General features: G+C 37.8%; 1 pseudogene; it reads left to right on the top strand.

Annotated features, from left to right (window-relative positions):
• Positions 1-272: 272 nt before the first annotated feature.
• LOC117716835 (eukaryotic translation initiation factor 3 subunit B pseudogene) lies at positions 273-2,512 on the top strand (annotated as a pseudogene).
• Positions 2,513-14,241: the final 11,729 nt, after the last annotated feature.

The raw sequence follows: 14,241 nt of genomic DNA, 5'->3' as shown, positions 1-14,241 counted from the left end.
ATAAATAAATAATGTTCTCAGATGGATAAATCTTTACTAAAATAGTGCACTTTGTATAAAGTGTAGCTGGCAAAGATTTTCTTCCAAACTATTGCAAAATTAGCAACATTTGTGGGAGTTGGAAGAAGGGCGGCTGAGCCTGCTGAGAAGCAGTACAGGTCCATGCAGGGCACTGAGAAGAGGTGGTGCCTGAGGAAGTCAAGGAACTAGTCAAGCCCTGAGGCAGCAAAGGGCCTCTGGGTCACAGAGTCTGGAGGTCCAAAGTTGGGGCGATGGAAGTCGCTGAGGCTGGACAGGAGGAGGAGGGAAGGTCTGATAATAGTGCAGCATGGCTGAGGCAGAATGGGGCTTTGGAGAACCAATGAGTGGATGAGCCTGCCTTTATCAATTCTGAAGATTTTGTAAGCAGGTGAACGAGGAAGAACTACTTGGTGAAGATGTACTCAAAGATCGGCTTCAGGATGTAGATGGGATTGGATTGCCTCAGTGATTGTTGTGGACAATGTTCATCAGGTGGGACCCGACCAGATTGCGAAGCTCAAAAATGTTATCTACAAGATCTTCTCCAAGTTTGGAAAAATCATAAATGACTATTATCCTGAAGAGTACGAAAGACAAAAGAGTACATCTTTCTGGAATATGCTTTTCCTGCCCATGCTGTGGTAGCTATGAAAAGCACAAATGAACACAAGCTGGATAAGAAGCACACTTTCTGGGTCAACCTCTTTACTGATTTTTGATAAGTACATGAAATCAGTGCTGAGTGAGACATTCCAGAAAAACAGCCTTTCAAAGACCTAGGAAATTTGCTTTACTGGCTGGAAGAGGCAGAATGTAGAGATCGGTTTGCTGTGATTTTTGAGAGTGGAGACAAAACATCCATCTTCTGGCGAGATGGACAGATGTTTTGTCTGGTGACATGGTTCTACTTGCTTCACAGACAGAGACATATGTGCACTGGTCCCCTAAGGGCACCTACCTGGCTACTTTCCATCAATGGGGTATCGCCCTCTTTGGAGGGGACAAGTTTTAGCATATCCAGTGGTTCAGCCACTAAGGTGCTGCAGCTCATCGCTGTCTCTCCTGTGAAAGATACCTGGTGACTTTCAGCCCGCTGATGGACACTCAGGATGACTTTCAGACCTTTGTCATCTGGGACATCCTCACGGGGCATAAGAAGAGAGACTTTCATTGTGAATGCTCAGCTAACTGGCCCATCTTCAAGTGGAGCTGTGAGAGCAAATTCTTTGCAAGAATGACCTTAGATACTCTTAGCATCTATGAAATATCTTCTGTGGGCCTTTTAGATGAGATTGAAGATCTCTGGAATAAAAGGTGTTTCTTGGTCTCTGGGTGGTAGCATCATTACCTTTTGGGTGCTGAAAAACAAAGATATTCCAGCCAGGGTGACTCTGATGTAACTCCCCACCAGACAGGAGATCTGAGTGAGGAAAACATCATAGCCTTTGCCTGTGAAGCCAACGGCAGTAAGTTTGCTGTGCTTCATGGTGAGGCCCCTTGGATATCTGTCTCACTCATGGACTACACTGCAAGCTGCACTGGCAGAAACATGGAGATTACCATGTCTAAAAGTGAACAGATCTCCAAAAAGCACACAGGGTGTTGTCACAAATTTTGAAATCTTCTGAATGAGGGAAAAACAGGTACCTGTTGACATTCTTCAGATGAAAGAAACCATCATAGCCTTTGCTTGGGAAACCAATGACAGGAAGTTTGCTGTGCTTCATGAGATCCCTTGGATATCTGACTCCTTCTACCACATGAAGAGCAATGGGAAGATCAAACTCATTAATATGTTTGACAAACAGCAAGGAAACACTGTCTTCTGAAGTACCCAGGGACTGTACATGGTGCTGACCTGGCTGAAGAGCAAGAGAAGAGCCTTGGCAATCGGAAGTGTCTGTGAACGCTTCAGATTGCATTGTCATGAACATTACAGAGTACAACATGGCTTCTGACATTGAGTGGGACTGAACTGGCTGCTACATGGTCACCTCTGTGTCATGGTGGAGCCATGAGGTGGACAATGCTTATTGGCTGTAGACCTTCCAAGGTTGCCTTCTATAGAAGAACAACAAAGACCATTTTTGCCAGCTGCTCTGGAGAACAAGAACCCAGATGGTCCTCATCCATGATCAGATAAAGCAAATATAAAAAGGATCTGAAGAAATACTCTAAGAACTTTGAACAAAAGGATCACTTGAGCCAGTTCAAAGCTTCAAAGGAGCTGGTGGAAAGACGTTGGACCATGATGGAGGACTTCCAGGAATACCAAAAAACGGTCCAGGAACTCTTTATGAAGCAGAAGAATGAGTATCTAGAACTATGGGGAGAGGTGGACACTGATGAGCTGGACAGCAACATTGATGACTGGGAGGAAGAGTCCATTGAGATTTTTGTCAATGAGAACATTCCTCTGGGAAGTCAGGAGAGACATCACTACTATTATGTCACTGTGATGTGCCCAAGGTCCAAGGCCACTCTTCACTAGAGCCTCAGGCTCAGCTCTCATCTGTGCTTTCTTGCTCTGGACCGTGAGTGCATGAAGGGTTTTTTCATCCTGAGATAGCTCTTCACCTTCAGCCCCAGGTCCACTGAGAGGACACTGGAGCCTCTGCTCTCACATTGCCCTGTTTGAGATTTTTATCAGCCATGTCTGCATTAGAGCCTTACTGCAGTGCTCCTGGAGGCTCCTTTAACTCCTGCTGCCACCCATGGGGTTCCAGAGCCCCCAAATGCAGCTCAGTGGGGTTTCCACTCATGGACTTCCTGTCCCTGTGGGCCAGTGTCCTGGTGACCATCAGGGAGTCTGTACACCTACCACTTACTTATGCCAGAAGCTGAGGAGGCACCCCAGCACCTCACACTTGTTCAGATTGTGGCAAAGCCTTTGGGCAGGTTGGATGTGGAAATAAAAGCAACCCTTTGTGAAAAATACAGCAACATTTGCATGTTTAAATAAGAATTAATTATGGATATTAAAAATATATATAAAGACTGAAACTAGAAAAAATAAAATTGCTTATACTACCCTCACATATTTTTTTTCTTTTACTCACATATGCCTGCTGTCAGTTATCATATGAATAATTTGTAATTAATTCTCAGATTTGGAAAACTATATGTTAATTCTCTGCTTGAGTTTATGAATATATCTTGCAATTGACTAATAACTCTTTCATATCTAAGTACACGAAGCCCAAAGAGTATTACTTATTGTTGCTTAACTTTTTCTTCTAAATACAACAGCGTCCATAGTGAGCATGATGCAAGTTATGGAGTGGGCACATGTGATCATTGCAAAGATTGCCTTCTCCTGAGGCATGAACTCCTTTTGTTTGTAACATGTTGTCATGACTCCAGTGAATTGGAATTGAGCCAAGTTCTTAAGCTGCCCCTTTTCTCTTATCTGTGAATGATGTATCAATCTTTGTTTTGCTTGTTTTGTTGTTTCTTTCATCTTGCTTTATCTTGCTTTATTTACGTATTTATTGATGTAAACTGAGACCCTTTCTCCATTTTTCCTTCCTCTCTTCCTTCACATTTTCTTGCCTTCCATCTTCCATTGGACGCTATGTCTCGCTATATACCTAGAGTTGACTACTTTCTACTGTGAAATAAGGTCACTGAGAAGAACCTGGAGGAAATGGCAAAAGCAACTACATCAAAGTTGTTAAGTGTGATTTCTCTGGCACACCTTGCTAACCAGTCCATGAACTGTCTCAGAAATTGTCCCAATGAAACATATTAAGTCATCATTTCAATTATGGGCCACTTTCACATAGATTTTCTTTTATTTGCTGCTAAAAGAGCCTCTTAACTCAGGCCTCCTCACTACCTTCTGGGAAAGACATAGCCCTCAGATTTGACAGTGGAACTACACTGACTGATAGAGGTAATGGTCACCCTTGAATGAATGCCCTGCTCAATGGCAGAGAAGATAAAATGACTTTCCTTTAAACCAAAACCTGACATCAAAGTTATTATCACTGATTATGACTTTTTTTCATTGCCTTCATCTTTCTCAAAAGCAAGTGGTGAAAAATCTTTTTGAAAGGAAGTCAGTCATGGTCAAAATGGATTGCAATACCTAGGGTGGAGATGCCTGTTGATTCAGAGTTACTGCAAGTGTTGCTACCCCTTGGTCATTTAAGAACAACTAAATTTCCAGTAGTTCTAGTAAAATGGGTTTGATACAAATTTGAGTTGAGATTCCCAGAGAAAAGAAATTATTTAAATCAAATGTTTAGAATAAACATAAAATGGTCCAAAATGTCTTCTGTATAGTAGGATACTTTGATATCACTCTTCTAGTCTAGGATTTCTATTTCACTGTGAGTTACTATCATTATAAACTTTCCTTATCCTTACTATCATTATCAACTTGTCCTTATTCAACTGGGGTTGTTTTCTAATTTATATAAAAAATTTCCCTTGATGCCTTTCTAAAATAATTGAATCATTTCTTATTTATAATATGGTTCTTCTGATAAAGTATTACAGTTATACAAATCTTTAGATAGATTTCAAATATTGTTATATGTATTCAGTTTATATGCTCCTGAATTATCCAAAATATTAAATACATGTTTTCCTGGGTTTGTAAAGGCTTCACAGATATAAAGATTTGTTTTATAAAATCATTATTTTCTGTTCTTGTACATAATAATACCATTAATTTGTGAGGGAATATTTGCCCTCACAGATTTTCTTCTTAATGTATATTGGGCTTCATAATCTCACATCTCCACTATTACCTATTTCTGTGTTACTTGCTATTAGTTTCAGTTATTATTTCCTATTTGTACTCAAGTGTATTAAAATTTTTCCTAAATATTTGTCAATTATATGGAATGAAGTGACTGGTTATAGAAGTAAATAACATAAAATAACAGAAATGGGGTGATGATGTTTATAAAGAAAATAGATAATATCAAAATATCTTTGTGAATTTACCAGGTTTGATTTCTACATTCGTTTCTATAACTTTTTCTTAGGAGATAATAAAAGATTTTGGTTCCTGGCTTGGCAAATATTCTTGAAATATACCAACAAAAATACTTAGGGTACTTTTTTTTAACTATCACAGAAAAACTAAATTTTTCAGTGTACAGTGTACAGCAGTGGCAGTAGTAATGGCATACAGATTGTGTAACTCTGCTTTGGAAAATTTTCTTCCTGCAACACTGATTTGGTAAGAGGTATAATAAAACAACTTTCAGTCTGTCCTAACCATCTGTTGGCTACCACTGTTCTACTCTCTGCTTCTGTGAACTTATGTTTAGATGCTTCACATGGAGCAACACATTGTGCAACTTGTGGGTGACTTATTTCATTTACCAAAACATTTTCCACACAAATATTTATGTATTTATGACATATAATAAAAACATTTTAGTACGATACAGTCATTTTAATGTTATATAAATCATTCCATAGACATTGTATATATTTTTATCTATGCATCTAATCCTTAATTTATTTTAAAAACTTATAATTTATAAGATATAGATATGTTCCACTCCTGGTAATTATTAGTCTTAATTTTTTATTCATTTTGATGTTATCATTAATAAAATTGTCTAAAATCTCCTTATAGGATAGTGTCTTGTTAATAGAAGATTTTGAGTGCTACAATATATATATTGCAAACTTTCTGGCTTCCTTTGCTAGTTGTAGGAGTTTTTGTATGAAATTTTCTACATTTACATTTACATATAATATCATCTATTAAATGAGACACTTTTACTTCTTTTATAACTTGTAAAGTTTTTAGTTATTTTTTTCCCTTAGTTGCTTTCCTAGGCCTCTAAACAATGTTTCATGTAACAATGGAGCTAAGGGGGTTTCCAGTTTCCTCTTTCAGAAGATCACAATCTACTTCTTTCCTATGTGTCATTTGGGAGCAGTCTTGAGTTTTCTCACACTGTCAAGCTTCTCTTTTACTCTCAGTAGCCCACAGGCATTCAGAAAGTCCTGCTTCTCATCAGTGTTGGATTAGAAGATAAAGAAAGCCATTGGTTGTAGCCCTTTGAGACTGCATTCTGTTGGATGTTGATTTTGTCATTTTTCAATTGCTGTAACAAAACACCACAGCCAAAGCAACTTTTATGAAAGAACACATGTAATTGCATCCATAGGGTTGGATAGAGTCCATGGCTGAGATGGTAGGCATCATGGCAACAGGCATGCAGTGCTCTGGAGAAGCAGCTGAGAGCTTATGTCTCTATTTAAAGACAGGAGGAAGAGAGCGCTATCTAAGAATCTTGATACTCCTAATGATGTACCTCCTTCAACAAGGCCATATATCCTAAACCTTCCAAAAATAATTCCACCAACTAGTACCCAGTATCCCAACACAGATATGCTGTCAGTTCTTTTTCTGTTAATAGTAAGGTGTGCTTGAGAATTCCCTCTTGGTAGCACCTAACCAGGCTGGGTTTAGGTCATTAGAGATGAGAACAATTGCTCTATTTCAAGTTTTGGTGAATCTGTTATGTGCTCTCAACCTTACTGAGACACTGAAGCTTCATTACCCATTCTTACATAGGCTCTCTAGAGTTAACATGTCATTAAGTTAATGTCTTTGTAGGGAACTGAAATCTAGGATTTCCTAGCCGAGCCCATATTCCTGCATTGTTCAGTCCTTTGAAAGTGCTGTTGTCATTAGAACCCAGTGTAGATGAGCATGTCAAAATAAAACCATCCTCACGTGAGTTTTTAACAAGTACTAAGTTAAACCATGATCCTTTGGAGGCTTCAGGAGTCAAATAGACTCCTTTTGGTTACTTAAGTTCAGAAACTCTTGCAAAATTTACAGAGGAATCAAATAGAATGGAACACAGCTTTAGAATATCTGTCGAAGTAGGATTTTTAATACTTTTCTCCTAAATTGTCTTACACAGCTGGATCACAAAAGTTCTTACAAAGGAAAGAGACAATATTAAATTATTCAAATCAGGAGACAATAAAACTACTTAAGAAAACCAAGCATATTCAAAAATTTACCCTTTATTGCTTTCATTATGTTCTTGGATTTATATGACAATTCTATTCATAAGCTACTGTAAAATTTAAAAATTTAAATGCATAGAGTCATTTGAAAACATATAGAAAATATACAAAAATAAAAAGCAAACTTATCTTTTTCTGTACATAAAGGGTTAGTGTCCTACTTTTGTTTTAATGTCATATTACTTGTGTGTTTGTTTACAAGAAAATAGCTTTAAACATGATGTAGTAACATGAACTTATTACACTTCATTGTTTTGGCATAAGTGCTAGTGTTCCCTGGAGCTGCATTAATAATGGGCAGATATTGAATTTTATGATTCTTTCAATTGACTGCCTAAAATAGTTCTTAATTTAAAACTTAATTATCTCTGCTCAAAGATGCCTGAAAAGACCAAAACAAGATTTAATAAATGTTGACTAGTCTATTTTATTTGTATTCCTGTAGATTTTTCATAAACAATTCAAGCTAAATCTCTGTATACGTAATGAATTTCTGTGTCCAGTCCTTTTTTTCTCTAAGAAATATCATATTAAATCATTGTATTCATACATTATTCATTTATATCATAGCTATATTGAAAAATAGCAAAATGGCAGTCCTTATTAATTTCATCTGTGTTATTCAGAATAAATATTTATCTTGCTTATTCAGAATATATATTCATTCAATTAAAAATAGAAGCAAATCCTACTCCATTCCTGTTACAGTATTTATTTCAAACCTTCCATATACAAATTCAGGGTAATTAAATTTCAGTAAGTGACCAAGTGTTCTTCTTTCCCCCGTTTTTTCTACTCATCCTTTGCTTAGGTAATAAAAAAAATTTTGGATCTTAGGCTTGTAATTACTGTTCTCAGTGTTCTCATTTGCTAATCCTCCTAAAATAATTTGTATGTATGTTTCTATTTATTAGATCCTTTAAGGCTCAATACTGACATGGAAGAAAATGTAAAGAGAATTTTCTTGACTTTATAAAGGTTAGCCACTGGAAAACATTAAGATAAATTTAAAAGTGATTTTTTTCCAAAGGCATATATTTCCCAAAACTTAAATTTGGTAGCAAAACTAGAAAACTACATTCCCAAGTGCTGAAATTAACTTTTGTAATTTGTTTTCTCTGTGTGACTTGAAGGCCACCTTGACATTATCATTACTGCAGCACCTTATAATTCAGCTACCTCTAACATTTGTAAATGTGTGTATAAGAAGAAAGAGACATTTTGACCATTCAATCATACCATCATACTTGGAATATATATATTCCATTTTGCATGTGTGCAGTATGTATATATGTATACTAACTTATGAATAAGCACATATATGTGTGGGTTTACATTTGTGTGTTTGTTGAGAGAGTCAAAGTCAATGACAGCTGTTGATATCTTTTGCTGAACCCAGAGGTCAGAGATTCTGGCTAGTCTGGCTAGGCAATTTACCTGAGGCCTGAGGTTTCTCCTGTCTCTGACACCATACATACTTTAAAAAAAGAAAAATACGGGTTTTAAAGATTTGAATTCTGCACCTTCTCACTCATATGCATCAAGCACCATATTCTCTTGAGTCATTGAGTCATTTCACTAGACCTGCAGCATACAGTTTAATTCACAGTTTGCTATATCACATGTTATATAAGACTCCAGGGAACCTTAGCTTACCAGGGACCCCTTGAGTGAACAACATGAGCCGGGAATCAAAGTAAAAAGCAAGAGGAATTTATGCACCCCAAAGAGAGGTGGTGACCCCAGGCAGCCTGTTTGACCAATATTTATACAGTTTTCAGGCCAGTAGCCATTGGGCACAATGTGATTGGCAGAACAGTGACTTTTTAAATGATTGGTATTCAGGGAATAAGGTGGCAAGGACCTCCTTTGTCTGTAGGTGTTGGTCTGTCCTTAGGAATGTGTCTACTTGCTCTGGGCCTTCCCCACCTCTGTGGTCTGAGGAATGTTAATTAGCCTCTCCCTTCTGGGAAAGCAAGTGTCCCCTGACTGAGGAATGCTAATTACTCTCTCCTATGCAGAGAGATGAGTATCTTGAGCTGACTTCTTCACTCACATGGTCAAAACTATTAACTTTATGCGCATTGCCAAGGAACAGCCTAGACTTAGAGAGGGGTTCTGAGAGAAGAGGTGTCTGGGAGCAGAGAAAACAAGTTAGTTGGAGTCAAATCCTGGGTCTAAGCTGGTGGCCTATGTTCTGCTAGAGACAGCTCTCTATATTACTTTCTCCCTCTATTCTGCTTTTATTTCTAGTGAAATGACCCCCCCCCCCCTTCTCTCTGTCTGTCTATCTGTCTGCTTGTCTGTCTCTCTCTCTCTCTCTCTCTCTTTTTCTCTCTCTCTCTCTCTATCTCTCTCTGTCTCTCTCCTGCTAGAGACAGTTTTCCAAGCTACTCTACAAAAATTCTCTGGATAGCTCATCTCTTACAGATCCAAGCCTAGCTCTTTATTTTACATATCAATCTAGTCATTTACATCAGGTTCCTTTTTGATTTTCCTATGAATCAGCCACCAAAAACCCCAGCCTCTTGTTTCTTAGGAGACAGCAAGCACACATTTTTTTTTTTTTTTTTTTTTTTAACATTGCCAAAGAATTCAGAGATCTGCCTTTCTCTGTTAAGCACAAAGATAAGATAGCTGGGTGAGACCCTGTCCTGTCCTGAAATTAGCATTCCTACCTAGTTCAGGCCTAACCCTGTTCTTTCTGAGACTGATGAACACAGGAATCTGTCTGCCATTGTATGTAAGCACAAACAAAAAAACCTTAGCTGGGTGGGATCTCCTGTGATCACCACTCCCAAAATCTCTCCATCTTTATTCCTAATATCTTTTTGATGAGCTGGCTCACAGTACAGCTACTTTTGTTCCTTTAGATTCACAAAGCCCCTCATATGATTTATATTGCATGCTTATATTTTACACAGTTGGGAAATTATATATTTTTGAACTCTTTTTTTTTAGAGTCCTTTTTCACAGCCATGTTGCTGAGACATTAGCCCTACCTTCACCACCTATTGTCTCTGGTTATCATGGAGTCATTAACGTTAGCAGGAAAGATATTTCTTTAAGAAGAAATATAAAACATATGCATTATTACAAACAAGCCTTATGCCCACAGCAGCCATCAACACTCATGGAGTCCCATGCCCTGTTGGCCTTGTTCCAGGGTGGGAACCTGGGAACCATGTCTTTCTACCTCACAAAGGCCTTGTTGGGCCCAGTATTACCCCACCCCCATCCCTCATTTTTTTTATTTTAATTTGAGAGTATAAGCATTGACCAAGTGCTTCACTTGCCTGATGAAAACTGGAAGAAAAAATAAAACCAATAAGAATAAGCCAAATGTAATGTATTACAGCCAAATCTTAATAAATGAATGGGATGGTTAACTTAAGGATAGTACTCTTGTTGGGAAATGCTGATAATGTTTATTAAAAATTACACATAATTTTTGGCTCCAATAAAAATGTCTCACAACAGCAACATTTACAAAATAAACCCAGGCCATTGGTTAGTCAAGCTTCAAAGAATGGAAATATGAAAAGTGAATTCTGATGTTAAACAGGTTGTGATATGAAGAATGACCCATTATTCTTCAGAACTATGAGAGCAGAGAAGAGGAAGCTGGGGTTATTAAAACATCGGTCTTATAGGAAGAGATACACAAATGAGAGAAGTATGGTGGTCAGAAGGTACTGCCACCTAAATTAGGATTGTAAAAACGAGTGTGTACTGATTACTGATTATGGTTTTGCTCCTTTTGTCAACTTTACACAAGCTAGAGTAATCCCAGAAAAGGGAAACTCATTGAGATAGTTCCTCCATTTGAATTGATTTGAGTATGTCTGTAGGGCATTTTCTCCATTAATGATTGATGTGGGAGGAGCTATTGTACTGGGGGTGGGGGTGAGGGGCTGGGGGTACTTCTGGGCTGATGTTTCTGGGTTGTTTAAAAACACCAGGCTGAAAGAGCCAAGGAAAGCAAGCCAATAAACAGATAAGTAGATCCAATCCTTTGTAGGCATGTCTTCTCTGTTATCACAATGGACTGTAACCACACACTGTGAGCCAAAATATATCTCCTCAAGATCTTCTATGATCCCACTGAGAAAAGCAACTGATACAGTAGTACTTTTCCAGTGACAACATTTTTGTAAGAGCCTTAACTTTTACAGTTAATAATTATGATTCACCACATAGCAAAAACAATATTTATATTTGTTTAATTTATATGACCCAGAGTCATATAAATATATTTGTTTAATTTTTATGACCCAGAGTCATATAAATTAAACAAATATAATGAACAATGTTTAATGAACAATGACTCTGGGTCATTGTTCTATTTCAGTGAAGAGAAGATACCGTGCATGACCAAGGCAATATTTACTTCGTTTTTTAAAAAGCACTTAATTGGGGGCTTGCTTATGATTCCATTATCCCATTATTCTATTAACATATTACTAGGAAGCATGATGGCATGCAGGCAGCAATACCATAGTCTGGAATTGAGATCATTAGATCCTGAACTATAGGATTCAGGTCTCAGTACCGACTTAAAATTGAAAGAATCCCACTGTCCCAGGACACATCCCAGGAGGAGCACATTCTTTAGTCAGAGGACATTTGCTGGAGTAACATTCAGAGGAAAAAGGGAGGGGCTGATTAACATTCCTCAGACCACAGGGTAGGGAAGCCACCTTCTGGTGAGGAAGGCCCAGAGCATGCAGACACATTTCAGGAGAGGGGCCTAGGATGGGAGGTGGTCAGGAAACTGGGCCTTTAACATGGTAAACCTGGGCAAACGGAAGACACTCGATGTCATAAAAATAATATGTGAATCTGAGTCACCTAGAGACCGGACCTGCGAAGGTCAGCCTTTGTGGTTGCCCTCGTGAACTCTGTATAAAAACTGCTTCCAGCTTTGGCTTGGGGGTCCTCTTGCCTGTGTGCAAGGGAGCCCCAGTGCAATAGTTATTATCATTAAACCTCATGTGGTTTTTTTGTTTTTGTTTTTTTTTTAAGATGTAGTTTTTATTTATATGGAAAATTATAATACCAGCAATGGCATGAAATGAGGCCTACAAGTAGTAACTTGTAAACCTCATGTTTTTGCAGCAAATCCCCTGTCTGTGAGTGTTTCTGCGGGAGTGAGTTCCCTGGTTTTGGATCTTTGGGTCCAACAGAACCACAGGCAACAGGGAGAGAAAGACAACGGGCTTTTTGGGTTTTTTTTTTTGTTGTTGTTGTTTTCTGTTTGTTTGTTTGTTTGCTTGTTTGTTTAAGGTAAGGTGTCTCTATATAGCCCTAGCTGTCCTATGACTCACTATGTAGAGAAGGTTAGCTTCAAATTCAAAGAGATGTGCCTGCCTCTGCCTCCTAGGATTAAAGATGTACATCACCATGCCTAGCTGGTATGGACCTTTTGAAGCCTCAAAGTCCACCTAACCTCAATGACCTGTTTTTTCCAACAAAGCCACATTTCTTATTCCTTCTAAGTCTTTCAAACATTTCCACTCTTTGATGACTAGCCTCATTCACATGTATGAGCCTCTGGAAGCCATTCTTGTTCAAACCACCATAGAATATTCATCTCATTTTCATGTATATTTCATCCTGTCTATAGTGTCTCAGTTTCTCTATTGGGCACTGCAGTTGGCAGCCTGATTGAATTGGTACATCTCATAGACTGCATGAGTTCTATGAATCAACTGAATGGTAGATCAGCAAGTATGTGGTAAGGTGATCAGTAGAGGTTGTTTGTCCCTAGCTCTGCATGTCAGGATATGCTTCTTCATTAATTATTTAAAATGAATTAATTCTAATTCATGAATGAGTGAACTCATTCATGAATTAAAATGAGGAAACAGTTATTTTCATCTGGAAGACCTGCTGAAGAGATGGTTTTGACCAATGCTCATCTTTCAGTTTTTAACTCTGTTAACTGGGAAATCTCTCTACTTGTGTTTATCCTTGGCACAGGAATATCGTGATAGGAGCTCAAAAAGCCACCAAGAATTTTCACCACTATCCATTGGTTTATTTTCATTCTGCTGTAAACAAAATTTCTATGAGAAAAAAAATCTAGAATAAATTTTGAATTCTGAATGCAGGTACATAATCATAAGCTTGAAATTGTCTAAGTAATGCAAAATATATGCACATTTTACTCACAGAAATTTGTCTCAAGAAGAGAAGGGATTTCACACTTCTTAGGATTAAAGAGAATCTGAGGAACAGTTGATGATCCAAACACACCCATAGCTGTCAATCACTCACTTACTACCTGTGGCCACTGAATAAAGTACCCTGAGAATCCCCTAGAAAACCACTGAAAGGGAAGTCTACCAACACTAGAGCATAAAGTGTTAAAAAACAGTTTGTGTGGGGAGCATTAATAAATTTGTCTACACATAAAGAAAATTACAATGGTAGAGTATTTTCATTATGCACACATTCTAAATTCCTTCAAGTTGACACTCAAGATTAACCACTGTAAGCCCCAAATATGCAATTGATATAAAAAGTCCGGAGAATGCTTTGTTATTTAATATACCATGTCCATGTTAAGTTGGGCTTTAAGCAATTCACAATATTTTACATACTGCAAGGAGGAAGATCCAAATGATAAAGATTTTTGTAGACAATCATTGGACCCCCTTTCTTTTGATTCTATCCCCTTCCTTTCTCCTTCCTCTCTTTCTTTCCTTTTCTTCTTGCTTTTCTTTTAATCTTCAAATAAGGAAAGACAAGCAACACTGTATTAAAAATTACTTTCACATTCTTATTACCATCAGCATAAAAAAACTATCTCAACATGTGCGAATTCGGCTACCTGCAGGCACAAATCTTGTGAACAATGTTGGGGAGGAACATAATAATAACAACCACAAATAAAAGTCTAGGTGCTCAAAAGCCTCCCCAGGCAGCCACACGCACAGAGCATATTGACATTCAAATTGTTGGTGATAGAAAAAAATGTAGGTTAAGACCCCAATATATTAGTCTCTTAAAGGGTTCTGTATGCCATTGCTGAATGCAGAACTCCATTCTTTAAAATGCAGAGGTACTAACATGAATTCCTTCTAGAAACCTTGGAGATGCAAAAGAGAGAGTCAATTCTTTGCCTTTTTGTCACACTCTAATTGTTAATGCCCCTTGAGAAGTAAACTTCAAATGTCACAGTGCTTTTAACAGGAAAATTCC

Source organism: Arvicanthis niloticus, chromosome 11, assembly GCF_011762505.2.
Source record: "Arvicanthis niloticus isolate mArvNil1 chromosome 11, mArvNil1.pat.X, whole genome shotgun sequence".
NCBI classification, from domain to species: Eukaryota; Metazoa; Chordata; class Mammalia; order Rodentia; family Muridae; genus Arvicanthis; species Arvicanthis niloticus.
The sequence above is the reverse complement of the archived record's forward strand: the minus strand, read 5'-3'. Positions and strand labels throughout refer to the sequence as shown.